This window comes from Pogona vitticeps, chromosome 3 (genome assembly GCF_051106095.1).
Source record: "Pogona vitticeps strain Pit_001003342236 chromosome 3, PviZW2.1, whole genome shotgun sequence".
In the NCBI taxonomy this organism is placed as follows: domain Eukaryota; kingdom Metazoa; phylum Chordata; class Lepidosauria; order Squamata; family Agamidae; genus Pogona; species Pogona vitticeps.
Window position 1 is genome coordinate 258,137,447 of NC_135785.1, and position 19,920 is coordinate 258,157,366.

General features: G+C 43.9%; 1 long non-coding RNA gene across 1 annotated transcript in view; it reads right to left on the bottom strand.

The window, feature by feature from the left end:
* Positions 1-229: 229 nt before the first annotated feature.
* LOC144588097 (uncharacterized) overlaps positions 230-19,920 on the bottom strand; it is a 40,770-nt gene continuing 21,079 nt past the window's right edge. Inside the window, exon 2 of the long non-coding RNA XR_013543442.1 lies at positions 230-4,193. This is a non-coding gene — a long non-coding RNA (uncharacterized LOC144588097). The remainder of the gene's footprint in view (positions 4,194-19,920) is intronic.

Sequence of the window (19,920 nt, forward strand, 5' to 3'; positions counted from 1 at the left end):
GCTGGGTAATACTTTTGCTTTAACTTATGAGCTGCAGAAGTTCTGATGCTAGTCTTCCCTGCAAGTTCTTTGCTCAGCAGGCGTCCTACAGGGCAAATGCTGGGTAGTTCCATTTAATAAATAAAAAACCTTGCTTTTCATCAACTCACTGTTTCCACAGCCTTGTTAGCGAGACAAGATAAAGGATGGACCAAGTGATGTCCCTTTACAAAGTCTTTCCCTGTGAGAATTCTTTTTTTTTTTTTAAGAAAGGCTCTGTAACATATCTTGTTTTCCATCTTCTTTGTTTTGGTGAAAAGACCACATCTGTTAGGAAAGAGCACAGAATGAATAGCTGATAATAAAGGAGCCACCCTGGGTTCATGTATTAGGGAAAAGGCAGAATATAAAGCGAATAAAGAACATTATCTTTGCAAAAAGGTTTGTCTCCTATTGAGTCACAACCAGTCCCATGTCTCTGTTATACATGCTGTCAAGTCACTTCGGACTTATAGCGACTTCATGAATTAATGAATGACAGAAGATTCTATTGTTCACAGGTCTCACAAAGTAAAGGCTGAGGCTTCTTTTATAAAATCAATCACTCTTATATTATGGCTTCCTTCTCTTTCAGCTTTTCCTAGCGTTTTTGTTGCTTTTTCTTGTTGTTGTTTTCTGGTGCCTCTTGTTTTCTCATGATGCGCCCAAGGTACAAGAGCTTTTGTTTTAGTGTGAGAGAGATAGCAGACGACACTCATGGGAAAAGATAATTACATTAGAAAAAGCAGAAAGCAGCAGAAAGAGAGGAAGACCGACCGTGAGGCAATAAAGGAAGCCACCACATCCAGTTTACAAGATCTGAGGAGGATTGTAAGCGGGGGCATTTTGGAGATCACTAATTCATCAGGTCTTCTTAAGTAAGAAATGACCTGACAGCCAAGTACAGACAAAATAAAAGTCTGATTGTCAACACAGCTATTCTTGTTTTCCATTTCAGTGCCATTGGAATGGCAGGGGGTTTGTTTGTGAAAAAAAGGATAAAGCTTTTCACCGCAATTGCTTATGGTGAGCCCTTTGTCAAAGACACTGTTCGTTAACATTGTCTTCCCCACAAAAAGAAAAATAGCGAGTTCTGAATTTTTGGTTAAATTCCTCTAGCTGCAGAGTAGAAGTGTAGGGATAACAGAGCAGATTAGCTAGATTCTCCAGAGCAGTCTACTCTTTTTCTCATTAACTAACACAGTCTCAGTAACTCACTCTGAGACATTTGTTGTTGTTTAGTCGTTTAGTCCTGTCCGACTCTTTGTGACCCCATGGACCAGAGCACACCAGGCCCTCCTGTTTTCCGCTGCCTCCCGGAGTTTGGTCAAATTCATGTTGGTCGCTTCGGTGACCCTGTCCAACCATCTCATCCTCTGTCGTCCCCTTCTCCTCTTGCCTTCACACTTTCCCAACATCGGGGTCTTTTCCAGGGAGTCTTCTCTTCTCATGAGATGGTACTGGAGCCTCAGCTTCAGGATCTATCCTTCCAGTGATCATTCAGGGTTGATTTCCTTCAAAATGGATAGGTTTGTTCTCCTTGCAGTCCATGGGACTCTCAAGAGTCTCCTCCAGCTCCACAATTCAAAAGCATCAACTCTTCAGCGGTCAGCCTTCTTTATAGTCCAGCTCTCACTTCCATACATCACCACTGGAAAAAACCATAGCTTTGACTATGCGGACCTTTGTCGGCAAGGTGAGGTCTCTGCTTTTTAAGATGCTGTCTAGGTTTGCCATTGCTTTCCTCACAAGAAGCAGGCGTCTTTTAATTTCGTGGCTGCTGTCACTATCTGCAGTGATTATGGAGCCCAAGAAAGTAAAATCTGTCACTGACATTAGTAGTAGAAATGTTTTTAAAGAAACGTTTCATTTACTTACTATTGAACAGCCAACTGACAAACACGACTGCTGTCAGCAACAGTTCCCAACAGACCTCTGATTGCTTCCAACAGACTAAAGATGGGGGAGAGAGTATAGAGCAGAGAATTGGGGCTCTGTTTGAATTCAGAGGCAGAAGAGAATGATTGGCTACTGCTGGATAGATTGACAGTCATCCCGGCCCAGAAAAGTCTCTCCCAGCCACAACTTCTCCAGGCAGCATGCGAGGTTGTAAAAACACCAACAAAATCTTTCCCCTCCTCATTTTTCTTCCTACAGATATGGTGGAGAATTGTGCAGTGCCAGTGACACCAAGCCATGCCTTCATGTCATCAGAGCTACATCTGCATTGCAAGATATATGTTCTGATGCCATCTAGCTATTTTCCAAGGTATAACTTTTTTATTTTCCAGTGTTAGGAAATCTAATACTTTGCAGCATTCATTTGTAGATGGAGAATAGGTTGCATGGGATGGACCCATGAAATCAAATTTAGCATTGGGCTTGATGCCAAGGTCTGTTAGGGTGATGGAGCCAATTGTTGTTGGCCCCCCCACGTGTATACTGCAGCTGAAGTGTGATCTCCTGCTTCTTTTGCTCTCCTGTTTGCTGGAGGCAATATGGCAGAGGCTGAGAGTCCTTCCATGCCCACGACTCCCTCAAAAGCATGGCAATGGGTTAAACAGCATGGAAGCAGGAAATATTGATCGCAGAACAAGTGGGAAGGGGCATCCCTCCAAGATTCCAGGGGAATATCCCCTTGTTCTCATCAGTATGTACTGAGGTACCATGTGGTGTGATGGATAATATGTTGGACTATAATTTAAGGGTCTTGGGTTCAAATTCCTGCTCAGTTGTGGAAATTCACAGGGTTGGGATAATATACTCCTCCTTGAACATCTCACATCCCTCAAAAACCTATTTGAATCACCATATGTTAGAAGCAACCTGAGGGGGCATAACAAGAAATGCAGTACAGGCACTTCACAATTAACAACCTACCTGTTTAACGGCGCTGGGGTTTACAACCCTCGTAAATCTGTGCTTGTGTCTTTGCCACACCCCTTCTCAAAGCCATGTGATTTATTACTCCTTTATATGTTATCGTAGGGACGTGGTGGTGCTGTGGGCTAAACCGCAGAAGCCTCTGTGCTGTAGGGTCAGAAGACCAGCGGTCGTAAGATCGAATCCATGCAATGGAGGGAGCTCCTGTCGCTTGTCCCAGCTCCTGCCAACCTGGCTGTTCGAAAGCATGTAAATGCAAGTAGATAAATAGGTACCATCTCAGTGGGAAGGTAAAACGGCATTCCTTAGTCACGCTGGCCATGCGACAATGGAAACTGTCTTCAGACAGGCGCTGGCTCTATGGCTTGAAAAGCAGGATGAGCACCGCCCCCTAGAGTCGGACACGACTGGACTAAAAATGTCAAGGGGAACCTTTATATGTTATTATTGCTCTCTGCTTATCAACCAGTTCGCTTAACATAAGAAGGGAATTCAGTCTTTAAATGAGGAGTGCCTGTACTGATGTTCCGGATTCCATCTATCCTTTCCCTCCCTGTAAGACTTTCTCTTCGTCCCCCGACAGTCCATCAATCAATGAACACAATCAATTGTCGTTCAGTTGTTTTGCCATTTCCCTGGCTCCTTGGTTATTCTCCCTTAAACATTCTGTCGTCCTGCAAACCATGTGGAAGAGATGGGTTTTGGGATTTTCTGGACTACATATACCATAATTCTCCATTGTTGGAACTCTGCCTACTTTACAGACACCGACATGGGGCTCACCTGGGAGAAAGGCCTACATTGGAAGACCTTGAGGCTGAACTAGGCCTAGCTCTGCCCAGGCTTCCTGTTCATAAAAAAAGAGCTCCCAGCTAACACTGGGGCAGGAACAGGAAGCCTGGGTGATGCTAGGCCTAGTTCAGCCTCAAAGCCTTCTCACTTTCTCCCACGTGAGCCATTTAGGTGCTTTATGTTGGTGTGCGGTTCTGTTCATGTAAAAAACAACAACACAGCATTCATAATGAAGCTTGGAAAGAGTGAGAATTATTATTATTTTTAGAAAGAGGACTTAAACAACACCTTTCCTAGAGGCGCTGCTGTTGCTGATTCTTATGCTGCGCACATTGCGGTTGGATTATAGATATTCTGGACGTAGGTGATGTCAAATTTCTCAGCCACTAAAATATTATCCCGGAGGCATTACAAGCCTCATTCATTTCAAATTTGGTGATTCAGGTTGTTGCTTTGCAGGTAACGGAATTTCAGCAAGGCCGGGTTGAAGGTGCACTTGCCTGCCAAGATAAGAATGTGCATTACAAATACTGTTGATTTTTTACAGGTTACTGTGAGATGAAGTAGGACAGTAGGCTTTGCAAATGCCAGATACATGGCAATCAGACAAGTCCAGGGCACATTAAAAGGCTGGCCAGAGAGGCCAGCAAGCAAGAGCAGACCAACGCTTCATTTTTTTGCTCTCCTACATAAAGGGTGCCCAAGTGCGGTGTAGCGGACAGAGTGATGGTGAACAGGGTTCGAATCCTCACCTGACCATGGAAACTGACTTGAGGAGAGGAACTGGTAAAACCACACCTTAAATATCTCACTTACCTTGAAAACCCTGCTAGGGTCACTATAAGTTGGTTCCAACTTGACAGCACATAACAACAACAACACAAATTAAATTTCCTTACCGAGGTCTTATTGTAGATAAAAGGGATACCACATTAAATGATCAAGATATTTTGTCCCAGCCACTTGCCAGGCAGTCAAGAGAACAAAATTCTCATTATTAGATTTGCAGGTTTACATAGGATATCATCATCATCATCATCATCATCATCATCATCATCATCATCATCATCAGCATCATCATCATCAGCAGCATCATCATCATCATCATCATCATCATCTGCTGTCAAGTCAATTCTGACTTTTCCAAGGTTTTTCAGGTAGACTCATAAGTGGTTTACCATTGTCTTCTTCTGTGGGCGCCCTGGGATGGTGCAGCTTGCCCAAGGCCACATAGGCTGGCACAGAAAGAATGGGGAAACTGGATTGGTCTCAGGAACTGTATTGTCTGCTACGATCCATCTGGTGGGCACATATTTTTATCCGAGCCCAGTGGTGGCGAACCTTTTTGGGCTCGCGTGCCCAAACTGGGGGAAAAACACAAAGAACAGTGGGCGTTGTGCAGACCTGGAGGAACTCGAATCAGAAGTGGTAGTGGAAGGGGGGGGAATCCCGGCATGGAGGTGCCCCAAGGTCCCTCTGCTGCCAGCACCAGTTGCTCCTGATCCGCCTGCCGAAGCACTAGCACCGGCTGCAGCCGCCTCCTGAGGTTTGCTTGCATGGGGGGCGGGTGGGGAGAGTAGCGATCTGGCAACTTACTGCTTGCGTGCTGGCAGAAAGGGCTCCACCTGCCAGCTGTGGCACGCGTGCCATAGGTTTGCCATCACTGTCCTAGCCCAAGCTCAGCCCCTTCCCACCCAATATACTTATAATTTCCCTAGGCAGAAGAGAGGCTATTCTTCCTCTCCCAACATGGGAAAAATAATTTGATCAGTGATTGAGGAGATCCACACACAGCCTTAATCCCCTTGTATGGTAGAGCTTACCCTTGGAATTCAGGAGTCTCCATGGTCTAAAAACACTGGAGAGTTTGTTTTTCACCTCTGCTGAACCCTACTATTGATCACTGAGTGGGATTGGGAGATGGTGAATGTAAATAATTAGTTTTTAGAAAAAGGAGCTTTTAAAAGTTGGGATTGTAGGACGTCCTGGTTTCCTTGTTTTGCAGGAATAATGACCAGGTTGTTATTTAGCTTCATCGCTACATGAAATGGCAGCTTAGGTCTTGAGCCTTAGTTCTCATGGATGTTCTCGATAAAAACAAGTAGCCTGAGCAATCTGCTTCTTGCTTGAATGGCCGTCCTTCATCAGAACAAGAACTTCCCATCTTTTGGCATGTTGGTTAGTCTGTGACCTAACCAACCTATTAGGGGCAAGACAAGGTCATTCCCTTTTCTCATGTTCAGTTCTGCCACATCAATAATGCCAAACTAGGGCATCTCTCTTTGTCTCTCTCTCTCTCTCTCTCTCTCTCTCTCTGGGAGATGGGCATAATCTGCCATTCTGCAGTTCAGCTGCACAGTTGTTCGGTGGGCACTCCAGCTTCCCAGCCCTGCCTCCCCCAGCAGCCACCCATTCAGAAGCAGTGTCAGGGCTTTCCAGCCCTACCTCCTCTGGGAGCTGCTTCTGAGTGGGCACCTGCTGGGGGAGGAGGGGCAAGACAAGCCCATGAAACAGCTTGCAGCCAAACCACGGTGAACCCAGAACCACAGTTTGTGCCCATCTCCCTGTTTCTCGCTGCCTGTCTGCCTACAAACATGTTAAATGTGCTCTGAATAAAAAGCCGGCTCAACAACTCCGGTCTCTTACTACCCAGAATGCAGTTTCCTCTGGCACCCCAGCATCTCCCTATTAACCCACACCATCCCAAACCCAGCATTCAGCCACCGCCACGGATCAGCCACTGCCGTGATGTGCATCTTCGGCCCAGCCATTTCAAGTGCAGCCTCTGTGTGACCCTGTTTTTCCTGTTTGTTCTTCATAATAGGCTATCACTGTGTGTGCAACCTCTCCCTGGTTCATTTCGGGTCCTCTTCAATTTCGGCTGAAATCATCTTCAGCTGTTACTTAAATTGGAAGGCCCTGTAGGCCTGCTGGTGAAGGAGGTGGTGTCACCACCGTGGTTTGAAAGCAAGCAACTGTGTTTCCCTTTGAGCAACTGATTATAGCCCCATTAAGCAACAATTACTATAATGGAAATTACCGAAGCAGCATGATGCATGGCAAGCTGTGTACATCTGGCCAGCTTGTGCGTTTCTATGGAGAGGACTGGAGAGGGCAAATAGAAAGAAGACTGAGGATGGATTATTCACAAGAATATCTGAAATGGATGTCAGTTTGAGAGCAAATGCATGTTGCAAAATTTTGAATGTCTGGTTAAATTCTTCTGCCTGCACAGCAGAAGTACAGAATTCACAGAACAGAATAGCTTCAAGCTCGCCAGATTAGTCCACCTCTTTTCTCATGAACAGGCACTTACAGTCTCAATAACTCACACTGAAACATTATTTGACAAAAGAATAAAAGCCATTTTCTTTGCTTAGAGCCGTGAACAGATCAAACAGCAAACTGAGGAACATGGCTGCCTTCAACAATAGATTTTAACAGGTGATAGAGAGGGAAAAGACACAGAGCAGAGAGGCGGGGCTCTCTTTGAATTCAGAGGCAGGGAAGAAATGATTGGTTAGTGCTGGATAGATTGACAGTTACCCCAACCCAGAAAGGTTCCTCCCAGCCAAACCTACTATAGGCACCATGCAAATTTGCAAGAACTCCAACAGTACAAAACCCGGAGATGTGTGGGGATGTGTGTGTTTGTGTGTCTGATTTTTTTTTTTAAAAAATACAACTTTGAACATCCTGTCTTGGATGTTCTAGAAGTTCTAGATGGGGAAAAAACACCCCAGAGTTTTACAGGTGAGCAGGGCTGCACCCTGTGGAAAAGGAGCAGTCAAAAGGGAAATCAAACCCTTGCTTATTTATTTTTATTTATTTATTTACAATATTTTTTAGCCGCACCATTGCCTGTGGCTTATTCCTCAAAAGCTTGTACAAAAAGGCATGTTTTTAATAGGATCTTAAATATGGTAGATAACTGGATCTCTGAGGAAAAGTTGTATAATTTAAAGTGCCACCACTGGGAAAGCCATGTTGTACACTGTACGGTGGCCATATAGGCCACAGGAAGAAAAGGAATAGCATTAAAACAAAAGTCTTACATCAGTTACTTTACTCTTGTTTACATCCTTACTTAGCTCTAGTTCTCACTGAAAGACTTCAAGTCCAGGGTGGATAGTTATCATCTTTTGGGAAAGCCTTGGCTTCCACTCTACTACATCCAATTTGGATTCATGCCCAATATTGGCTGCAAGGCCATTTCCAGGTACAATTTGAAGTGTTGACTTGAACTTATGAAGTCCTGAACAACTTGGATTCAAGCTATTTGAGGGACCATCTCTCACGTACTGTATCAGCTGCTCCAGCTATTAAGATTTCTGGGGAAGGCCTTCCTCTGGATCCCCACCATCTTTACAGGCACAGACATTGTGGAATATGGACGGGACAACCAATAGGATTCCAGCCTTTGAATTATAAACTGTTTTTAATTCTCACTGTTATCTGAATAAGAGTTCATTATACATTCAGTAAAGAGGCTTATGTGATATAGTGGGTGGAGTCGCCTTAGTCTAGTCACTTTCTCAGCTAGCCTACCTCATAGGGTTGTTGTGGACTGAGGACATCTACATGCATTGCCTTCTCAGTAGGAAAAAAAGGAGATCTAATCAAGTAGTAAATAATTAGCAAATAGATAATTGCAGACATGCCAGATTCAAGGTGAACCAACTAATTCCATGTTTCAGTGGCGTCACTGGTTCAGCAATTCTATTTCTAACTTCAAAAGCTATCCTAAAGCTAAATGATGATATTAATATTTGGATGTTTAATTCAACGAGAGGATAAAACAGATTTCTGAATATACAAGGTTGCTTCCAGTAACTTTATTTATCATTATGACAGTTTCCAGAGGTAGCTGTGTTGGTCTGTTTCACAACCACCACCAAAGAAAAGCAAAAAAACTAAAACATTATGGTGCTTTTAAGAACAGCAAATCTGTTTCCATGTGAGCTTTGGTGATTAGAATTGGACGTTTGATTTCATGGACCACAAATCCCATACTTCTTCATTCTCAGAGTTCTATATGACAGACAGATGCCTTATGGACATCTAAATGTGGGTCACCTTGAAGAAAGGTCTCAACTGGAAGGCTTTGAGGATGAGTGAGGCCTATCTCTCCCAATTCTTTCCAGTTATTGTCCCAGTGTTAGCCAGGAGCCAGCTTTCCTCATAGGAAGCTAGGTGGAACTGGGCCTAGCTAAGCCTCAAGGCCTTCAAGGCCGAAGCCTTTCTACCAGGCGAGCCATATTTAGGTGTCTGTAAGGTATCTGAAGTGAGAGCTGGACCATAAAGAAGGCTGACGGCTGAAGAATTGATGCTTTTGAACTGTTTTGTTGGAGGAGACTCTTGAGAGTCCCCTTGGATTGCAAGGAGAACAAACCTATCAATTCTAAAGGAAATCAACCCCGAGTGCTCACTGGAAGGACAGATCCTGAAGCTGAGGCTCCAATACTTTGGCCATCTCATGAGAAGAGAAGACACCTTGGAAAAGACCTTGATGTTGGGAAAGTGTGAAGGCAGGAGGAGAAGGGGACGACAGAGGATGAGATGGCTAGACAGTGTCATCGAAGCGACCAACATGAATTTGACCCAACTCCGGGAGGCAGTGGAAGATAGGAGGGCCTGGCATGCTCTGGTCCATGGGGTCACGAAGCGGCAAACACGACTTAGCTATTAACAACAAAAAGGTATCTGTCAGGTAGAACTCCAGAATGGAGAATTATGGGATTTGTAGTCCACAGAATCGAAAAATCCCATCTCTAACACTGTGCCTGAAGACGTGGATTGTAATGCACAAAAAGCTCGCTCGAACACCAATGTGTAAATCTTAAAGGTGCCACGATTCTTCTGTTGTTCTCCTCCTTGCCGTGTCAGTAATACCTTTATTAATCTAATAAAGGCTTTAGAACAGTTTGGATTTGGGAATTTGACCAGACCGTCTCCCCCTGCTTTGAGTTGATCCATATGAGGTCCATTTCCCCTACTTCCCATCCTGTCCTTTTTTGTTCTATCCACATAGTCTTCTCTCCGCTGGAGATACAGGTGCTTCGCTGCAGCCATGCCCGGCTCCAAGGCTTCTGTGGGGCCAGCTGTGTTGATCGCTGGCAGATTGGATTAAAGCGAGAAACCACCAAAGACTTTGCTTAGCCTTAATTAGAGCCAGTGGCACACATGGTGGGTACCGAAGCAGACGAGTTGATGGGGGAAAGCAGCAGGCTGTCATTATAAAGCAAGTAAACAGCGCTTTCTTAGACCTGCAAAACCCAGAGCACACGAAATGCTAGAATATATCAGTGCTGGGGTGGAAAGAAAGCAGACGTTATGAGGATGTTTGCTTTGTATTGCTATTCCATATTTTCTTTTCTCCCATTTGCTGTGCTTGCTAAAATATTCCATCAAAGGCATCTGCCGGGGAACATATGTGAACTTATAGGAACTCATTTAAGGGGCCAACTAGACGAGGGATGGGAGATTTGTCTTCTGGTTTGCCTGTGATTCTAAAGGCAGTTTGTCCCCACGATACTCCGTTAAAGTTTCCGTCTGTTGCATTTATTTGCCTCTCCATCTCTACCTACTGTGTTTCCCCGAAAATAAGACCGGGTCTTATATTAATAAGCAGTAGGGCTTATTTTCAGGGGATGTTTTATATTTTTTTCATGTCCAACAATCTACATTTATTCAAATAGAGTCATGTCTTCTTCTTCTGGTTGCTCCACAAGGGTGGAGGGTGGGCTTTCCCTTAACTAGGGCTTATTTTGGAGATAGAGCTTATATTATAAGCATCTTGAGAAATCATAGTAGGGCTTATTTTCAGAGAAACAGGGTAATATATTGCTTTCTGGCTTCAGGCAACACCCTCCTCCCCATGCATCAGAGTGGGGGGATTTTGCTGATGCTGCATTACAATGTGTTGTTGTAAGTTGTATAACCATAATGTAAGTTTTTATGGCATCGTCCTCTGGAGAATAGTACAAAATGGCCAAAATCCTGCTGTTTTACATAGTAAGTCACACTAGAGTAGGCCCATTGGATCACTAAGTAAGCTGCCTTGCGTCCTTTTGGGGAAAAAGGTGGAACAGAAATATTTTAAATAAATAATATGTTTTTGGTGAGTGAACTCTTTTGTGAGAGCCAGTGCTTTGAATTCACTTGCTTTGTGATTTACTTCAGCATAGTAAGCAGGGAACCAATCATCGCAAAGCGAAATTCCCCCATAGAAAATATTGTTAAGCGATCACAAAAATTTTGTCGTAATGTAGTTTCGTCGTTAAACGGGGCAATCATAAAGCGAGGCACCACTGTATACAGAGAGCATAGACTTCAGACATTCAACTGGCAGCATGGCATGATACAATACATGATATAGAGATAAATGATCTGACTTGCAGCAGATAAAATGTCCCCTTTACACATACCTTTTATATATCTAGGGACCAATCACAAAATACATTACATCAATTTACACTTACTAAATCATTTTCTCCAGTTGTACAACATCAAGCCTTCAACCTTGGTACCCACCTGAATCCACTTAGTACAGTGAAACCTCTACTTACAAACGTCCCTACCTACGAACAATCCAACTTACAAACAGCTCCGTTCGCAAAATTTTGCTTCTACTTGCGAATGGAGCTTCAAGATACGAACAGAAAAAGGTGGCAGGGTGGAAAGTGGGCAATTCAAATTTCTAACTATAGGTGGTGCTGAGGCTGTTTTTTGTGCTGTAGCACTTTCGGTTGTTACAGGGTATGTCGCAGTTGGAGGCTTGGGAGAGCCTCCTGCTTCAGAGTGAGCCTGTGTGTGTGTCTGCAGGGAGGTAAGCTGCTGTTTTCCCCTTTAAAAACTGTTCTAAGTGGCTTTTGGCTGGGGCGAATATGTTTCTGTGCTGTGTTGTTGGTGGCTTTTTTTCCTTAAAGCCTCAGCAAAGGAGCTGGGTTGGCTGTTTATTGTTGGAGTGTTTCCCCCTTCTTAAAGCCTCAATGCCTTCCGACCACGCTTGCTGTGTTCTTTTTTTTGGGGGGGGGGTAGTTTTTTCTTCGGCCGGAACGGATTAAATGGTTTTCAATGCATTCCTATGGGAAATGGAGCTTCTACTTACGAACGTTTCAACTAACGGACATCTTCTGGGACGGATTAAGTTCGTAAGTAGAGCTTCCACTGTACAGCCGCCTAGAGTGGTCGAAATGACTAGATAGGCGGGGTATAAATACAATAAATAAATAAATAAATAAATGAATGAATGAATGAATGAATGAATGAATGAATGAATAAATAAATAAATAAATAAATAAATAAATAAATAAATAAATAAATAAATAAATAAATAAATAAATAAATAAATAAATAAATAAATAAATAAATGACTCAGGTTATATCAGCCATCTCACTTTCTACTATACAACATTGTATTTAATACACATCTAGATAAAAAATCTCAACAGTGGGGGCACCTCCAATGTCCTGCCCTGCCTCCTCCCACAGGCGCCCACTCAGAGGATGAGGAGGCAGGGCACAGAAGCCCAGGGCACTGCCTCTGTGTGGGTGCCTGCTGGAGGAGGCAGGGCTAAGAAGTGCTGAACACTAGTGATTCCTGCCCATCTCTGTTCACAACCTATCCCATCCAAACTGCTGTTATTTTGTTATTGGGGCCATTTTTTTGTCCCAGATAATATACTGGGACAAGGAAAGAAATACAGGAAGAAAGGGAGATAGATCCCATGCCATTTTCAGCAAAGCCAGAGGCTGAGAAGTGACCCTGATATCCTCTGAGGGGTCCCTTAGTGGGTCCAGAATATTCAAGACATGTGACCCTAACCTCTCCCTAACTCAGTGTTTTGGAATGTAGCAGAGTTAAAGCTAATTTGTTTGCTTGCTTGCTTGCTTGCTGCCTTTCTCCCCATAGAGGACATAAAAAGGCTCCCAAGGATTCTGTTATGTGCCGTCAAGTCGCTCCTGACTTATGGCAACCCTCTATAGAATGAGCGATCTCCAAAACATCTCATCCTCAACAGCCCTGCTCAGCAATTGTAAATGCATACCTGTTGTAAGCTCAAGGAATTTAGGGAGTATATCCATCTTGTATTTGGTCTTCCTCTTTTCCTGTTGCCTTCAGCTTTTCCTACCATTATTGTCTTTTTCAGAGAATCCAGCCTTCTCAGGATGTGCCCAGAGTAGGGCAGCCTCAGTTTCAACATTTTTGCCTCTAGAGATAGTTCAGGCTTGATTTGATCCAGGACCCACCTGTTCATCTTTCTGCCAGTCCAGGGTCTCCACAAAGCTCTCGTCCAGCGCCACATTTCAAATAATTAATTTTTCCCCCTGTCGCCTATTTTTTACTATCCAGTTTTTATACCCAAACACTTAAGACTATGCAATAATCACAGTTTAAAAACCCATCCAAAATTATACTAAAGAACAATTAAACATTTGTCAGTATTAAAACCGCCATTAAAAACTAGTTAAAACATTTTAAGGTTAAGTCAGAGGTTGTAGATAATCAAGAATTCATCAGCTCAGAGACTGGTTCTTCACTGAATGGTACCCTGTTTTGGTACTGTTGTATCAATAATTTCAATACTTTAACTAGTTTTCCACCCTGTAATTGTTCATAGGATTAATTTTTGGGATAACACCTTTATGTAAACAGCAGGTTAAAATATGTATATATATGTATATATGCATGTATTCGGATGGATGGATGGATGGATGGATGGATGGATGGATGGATGGATGGATGGATGGATGGATGGATGGATGGATGGATAGATAGATAGATAGATAGATAGATAGATAGATAGATAGATAGATAGATAGATAGATAGATAGATAGATTCATTCATTCATTCATTCATTCATTCATTCATTCATTCAATGGCTGAAGAAGAAATCTTGGTGGACTCCATGGCAGATTACCAGAAGCTGGAAAGCTTATACTTTTAGATGACATTTCTCAGAATGTTATAAAGGACCAGTGGCTCATGGGCCTGCTAACATTGCTTGCTTCTAGAATAGAGGGATCAGGCAGGAATTTAATGAGAATACATTCTGTAACTAATAGCATGTGGTTGGCTTTTCCAATGGATCAGCATCTCCTGTTACCTTAAGAGAGAATATTTGTATTAACTGAAGCATCATAGACTCTTGGCTTTGTTGAATGTACATTTTGCAACTATAAGTGACGGTCAATGCCTCATAAATCTGTGCAAAACTATTAAACTTAGACTACCATTTACCACTTCAGAGAATTCTGCAGGCTTTGCATAGGACTGGATAATCACGGAGCCCTATTTTTTTTAATTAGCTCCAACCCTTTGTTGTTGATCATGCATTATAGCAAGGTCATTCTCCCTGCCTTCACTTTCTTCTAAAGTGTAATACAGGGGGTGGTCAGTGCTGGAGTTGTTTCCAAAGAAAACAAGCTGAACTGGGCTCTGAGCAATGGTCCTCAAAGTACAGAATCAAGTCCAAGAGTTCCCCAGATCACCTCTAGCAGGTAGCTCTTGTTCCTGCTATAGAAGCAAGGTAGCATGGTTTTCATGCTGAACTACAGCTCCTAGAACCTTCCAATCATCTTGGCCACTAGCCACACCATCTTGAAATCAGAACTTGGAATACAGTGGTGCCCCACAAGATGATGTCAATCCATCCCATTGAAATCGCTGTCTTGTGAAAACATTATCTTGCAAAAAGCGTTTCCCTGTTGGAATGCATTGAAATCCATTTAATGTGTTCCAATGGGGAAAAATCGTCGTTGTTTTGTGAAAATCACCCATGGGGAAGCCATTTTACGAAGCACCAATCAGCTGTTAAAATTGCTGTCTTGTGAAGCATCGGTCCCAAAAACACCCATTTTGAAAGTCGTGGACCTAGCTGTGAAAATCGTCGTCTTGCGAAGCATGGACCGAAACATCTTCCCTCGAAAATCGCCCATAGGAAACACTGTTTTGTGAAGCGCTATAGTGACCACCAAAAGTCATCGTCATGCAGATTTGTCATTTTGCGAGGTCATTGTCTAGCGGGGCACCACTGTAGTTACTTTTCTTGCACTACATGTCCCAGTACTCCCCAAGCAATGAGGGCATAGGCCACACTGGCTGAGGAATTTGAAGAGAGAGGGTCTGTCAAAGCAGAGTTAGGTTCCAGATTCTAGTACTTCCATTGTCACAGCTTGGGTGAAAAAACAGCAAATATTGGGTGGGAAGGCAAGGCAGAAATAAGTGGAACTGGTTGGCCATTGCCTGAGAATCCTCAAGTATTTATTTTAGTTACCGGTATTTTTTCATTTCAATTTTTCCCCGGCCTATCTAGAGGCCAGGCCACTACTCCAGACAGTTTATAGCTGAAAAAGGCATAAACATATACTAAAATTCTATAATGATAGCAGTTAAAACATAAAGCAAGTTCAGAGGAGGACAACGAAGATAATGAGGAAACTGGAAATCAAGCCCTGTGAGGAGAGACTGAAAGAACTGGGCATGTTTAGCTTCGAGAAAAGAAGACTGAGGGGAGATTAGATAGGACTTTTCAAATATTTGAAAGGCTGTCATACAGAGGAGGGTCAAGATCTGTTCTCGATCATCCCAGAGTGCAGGACACACAACAATGGGCTCAAGTTAAAGAAAGCCAGATTTCGGTTGAATATCAGGAAAAACCTCCTAACTGTTAGAGCAGTACGACAGTGGAACACCAGTGACCTCAGGAGTTGGTGAGGGCTCCAACTGTGGAGGCCTTCAAGAAAAACGTAGACAATCACCTGGCAGATACGCTTTGATTGTATTCCTGCCTTGAGCAGGGGGTTGGACTTGATGACCTTGTAGGCCCCTTCCAACTTCACTTTTCTATTACCTGGGGGGGGGGCTGCAGGTGAGCTCTCCAATGTTGGAAGCATTCAAGAAAAAATTGACAGCACATCTGTCAGATCTGCTTTGGTTTGAATTCTTGCATTCTGCGGTGGGGGGGTTGGAATTGATGGTTTTACAGGTCCCTTCTAACTCAATTATTCTGCTCTATCAGATATTAGAGAGATGAAAAATTAGAAGTTAAGCAGGCACAAGAGTGTTAAAAGCCCGGGCAAAGAGCCAAGTCTTTACTCCCCCCCCCCCCCCACAAAGCCGATGACGGAAGGGTCCTGTCACAGGGAGAGAATTCCATCACTCAGAAGGCCTGGTTCCTAGTTATAGATTTCCAGGTCTCCCTTGGGGTAGACATCATGACATCATATATTGGCATGATTTAATACTTCTGGACCGCGTACACAATGACTGGAGTTCCGCTGACCCTTTTGAGCCAATTTATTTAAGAAAATTGGGTTTGGGTAGATGATTTTTGGTATCCCTTCCAGTTCTTCAGTTCTATGGTTGTGACTACCAGATGAGATTTTTTTCCCTGAATGCCCACCACAAATCAATAAGGAGCACTGGACGGTCTGTCCTAGAGGTAGCATTGTGTGAAACAGAGGTCTTCCGCTTGCGTTTCTTGGGACATAAAGCAGATAGTAACCCCGGTAACAGGAGATATAGCACTGTCAGAAGTAAATTTAAAACAATCTCTGGGCTTCTTTATTCGTTAATTAAAAGGACATTTTCCCACCAAACGATAGTGCCAGCCTCTGTGCCACAATGGTTCATTAAAAGCCAGATTTTATTACGTATTACATGCTTTCTGCTTTTCACACAAACTTATTACAGCACTCCGAGAAGGTGATCTTTTAAAGCACATTAGACTAATGTTCCTGAAACTCCAGCTAATGTAAGTTTTATTGAATTGCTGTGACTTTGATTTTTATTTATTTATTATCATTTAAAAATAAAAAGAGGTCACCTCATGATTGGCTCTCATTACCAGGTTTGGTGAAAAGAAAACAAAAACGAAAAACAGGCCTGAGATACCTTTAACACTTGCTGAGATTGATGAATATTACCACAAAATGAAGAGACAAAATTTATTTTTATTTGTGTGTTTTTTTTCTTCTGCCACTGTCATGAAATGAATGATGAAGGGGAGACAAAGGAGATTGGGGTAGCTTTATTTATGTATCTCTGGAAAGAAAAGAATTGTGATATTATAGCTTGTTTTGTTTAAAATGGAGTTCATTGCTTTCTGAATGCGACGGGTGTTACTGACATTAACTTTTCTCTGTGCTATCCTAGCAACGTTGGCTGGATAGCCCAGAGGTTTAGATCTCTGGCTATGGAACCAAAGGTTGGGAGTTCGATTCCCCCACTGGGCCTCTTGTGAGTAGAGCCAGGCTCTGTGGCCTTGGGCAAACTGCACAGCTAAAACTGTGCTCACGACCTGGGGTTCAAATCCCAGGTAGCCGGCTCAAGGTTGACTCAGCCTTCCATCCTTCCGAGGTCGGTAAAATGAGTACCCAGCTTGCTGGGGGGGGCAATGTGTAGCCTGTATAATTAAAATTGTAAACCGCCCGGAGAGTGCTTGTAGCGCTATGGGGCGGTATATAAGTCCAATAAATAAATAAATAAATAAATAATAAATAAAGTCCCAGGGCACCCCTAGAAAAAGGGAGTGGGAAATCACTTCTGAGTAATTTCTACCTAGAAAACCCTGAAAAGGGTCATCGTCAGTGGCAGAAGTCCATTTTGAGGCCCTGAAGGTTGAATTACTATGGGGGACCTTCGCAACCGGCAACGAGGAACCCTCTGGGTTTAGGGACCCTGAAGCTTAAACTTTGTTAGTTTCATAGCAGATCTACCCCTGCTTGCTATAAGTCGGAATCAAATTGGTGACACATGATTATTATACAGTACTAGCAAATTCAACAATCCTCTGTTCCCCTATTTGTCTCCTCTTCTTCTCTAGAGAATGGGATGTGGTGGCGCTGTGGGTTAAACCGCAGAAGCATCTATGCTGCAAGGTCAGAAGACCTGCAGTCGTAAGATCAAATCCACGCGTCGGAGGGAGCTCCCGTCGCTTGTCCCAGCTCCCACCAACCTAGCAATTCGAAGGCATGCAAACGCAAGTAGATAATTAGGTACCACCACGGTGGGAAGGTAACAGCGTTCTGTGTCTGGTCGCGCTGGCCACGTGACCACGGAAGATTGTCTTCGGACAAAACGCTGGCTCTATGGGTTGGAAACAGAGATGAGCACCGCCCCCTAGAGTCGGACACGGCTGGACAAAAATTGTCAAGGGGAACCTTTACCTTTACCTTCTGTAGAGAAGCCAAGTGCCTGAGAGAAGCTGTAGCTTCCCCTTACGTTAGCAAGGCAGACAAGTGTCCTTTTTTTTTTAGGGAGAACAATCCTCTGTTTGAAGATTGGCCAGAAGACCCTCCGTTTGGGTCGGGGGTGGGTTCCTGACCCGGTTCTGGGTTCAATTTGTGCCTTTTGCTGAAATGAAACAAAGACCCAAACTTTTTTTTTCTATCCCATGGTTTGTTTCAGCAAAACGGATGGTTACATGCCCATTCCTCTGCCCCCATTGCCTCCTCACCTGGTCCTGTTGCCTTCTCCTCTTCTCCTCTGCCACCCTTTTCAGAGATAGCTGCCCAGCATCCCTGCCATCTCTGGGCATGCACCAGCCTATCAGCATGGCAGCAGCAGAGCGCTAATAGTGGCACAACAGAAGAAGGCAAGTCCCTCCCCTCTCGGGCATGAAGTGAAAACCAAACCAGTTTGCAGTTCAGTTTTCTGGTTGGTTCATGATGGTTTGTGGCCAACCATGAACAACAAACCATCACACAGCAGCATTTTTCAGGTCCATCCCCTACATAAAAGGTGGTCACACAGAGAAAGAAGAGAATCTGAGAATGCAGGGCATATAATAATGGGCTCATGTTACGAGAAGCCAGATTTAGGCTGGAGATCAGGAAAAACCTCTTAACTGTTAGAACAGTACAACAATGGAACCAATAACCTCAGGAGGTGGTGAGGGCTCCAGTGCTTGAGGCAGTCAAGAGAAAACTGGACTACCGTCTGTGAGATTTACTTTGATTTGGATTCCTGTACTTAGCAGGGGATTGGACTGAATGGCCTTATAGGCTCCCTTTCAACTCAGTTGTTCAATGATTCTATGAATTGTCACTCAGTTTTTTGTGCTCTTTGATAAGGGCTGGGGAGAAGGCAATATGTGGCTTATGGGCTGTCTAACCCTCCCCCAACCAGTGATTTTTGCAGCCGCCAGCCATAGTGCCCCCCATATTTTAAGTACAGTGGTGCCTTGCATAATGAGCGCACCGTTGAACCATGAATCCACATTGCGATGCGGATTTCCCCATCGCTAATGCGAGGGCATGCTCGCATTACGATGGGGGAACAGGTGTTCCAAAATGGCCTCCGGACACCCAAAATGGCCACCAGAACACCCAAAATGGCCTCTGGACACCCAAAATGGCCACCAGAACACCCAAAATGGCCACCGGGACACCCAAAATGGCCACCGGGACACCCAAAATGGCTGCTGGAACACCAAAAATGGCCACCGGGACTCCCAAAATGGCCACCAGAACACCCAAAATGGCCGCCGGGACACCCAAAATGGCCACTGGAACATGGGAAAACATTGGAGAATGGTGAGTTTTGGGCCCATTTGGAACGGGGTTTCAAATGGGTTTCCCCGTTCCGCTTAACGATGTTTTCCCATAGCGAAGGTTAAATCGAAACGGATTAACCTCGCTATGCGGGGCACCACTGTATTTCTGTTTCCCAACTGGAAGATGAGAAAAATGCAGATATAGTAATAAGGACATCACCAGTGTTATCTTAAAACTGCAGAGCTGGAAGGGACCCTATGGATCACTATGTCCATCCCCAGTTGAGGAGGCTCAGTGGGGAATCGAACTCCCAACCTCTGGCACCGTGGCGAGATGCCTAAACTACTGAGCTAGCCAACAGTTCTATGGGCATAGGAACACGTTGACCAATAGCAGATCTCCAGAACATGAGAAAACTTTCCCCACCCCTGAGAAATGGAGTTTATGGACTCTATCGCTATAAAATATGCCCTCTGCTGCTAAAGTATAGTCTTTTTTAAAAGAATTCGCTGCACATCACTGGGTACAAATAAGACCCAAATTTGTTCCCATCTGAGTTACATCGGGGATCATAATGAGAGGCCTATAAGGACGAAGCTGAGGTACACAATCTCTAATCGGTGACATTGCTGCTTTCCAAAGAGTCCTTGGTCTGTTGTAGGTGGTCTAATTTAGAAGTGTGAAATGGAATGCCATCTTGAGCTCATTGGAAATGGTTCTGCTTT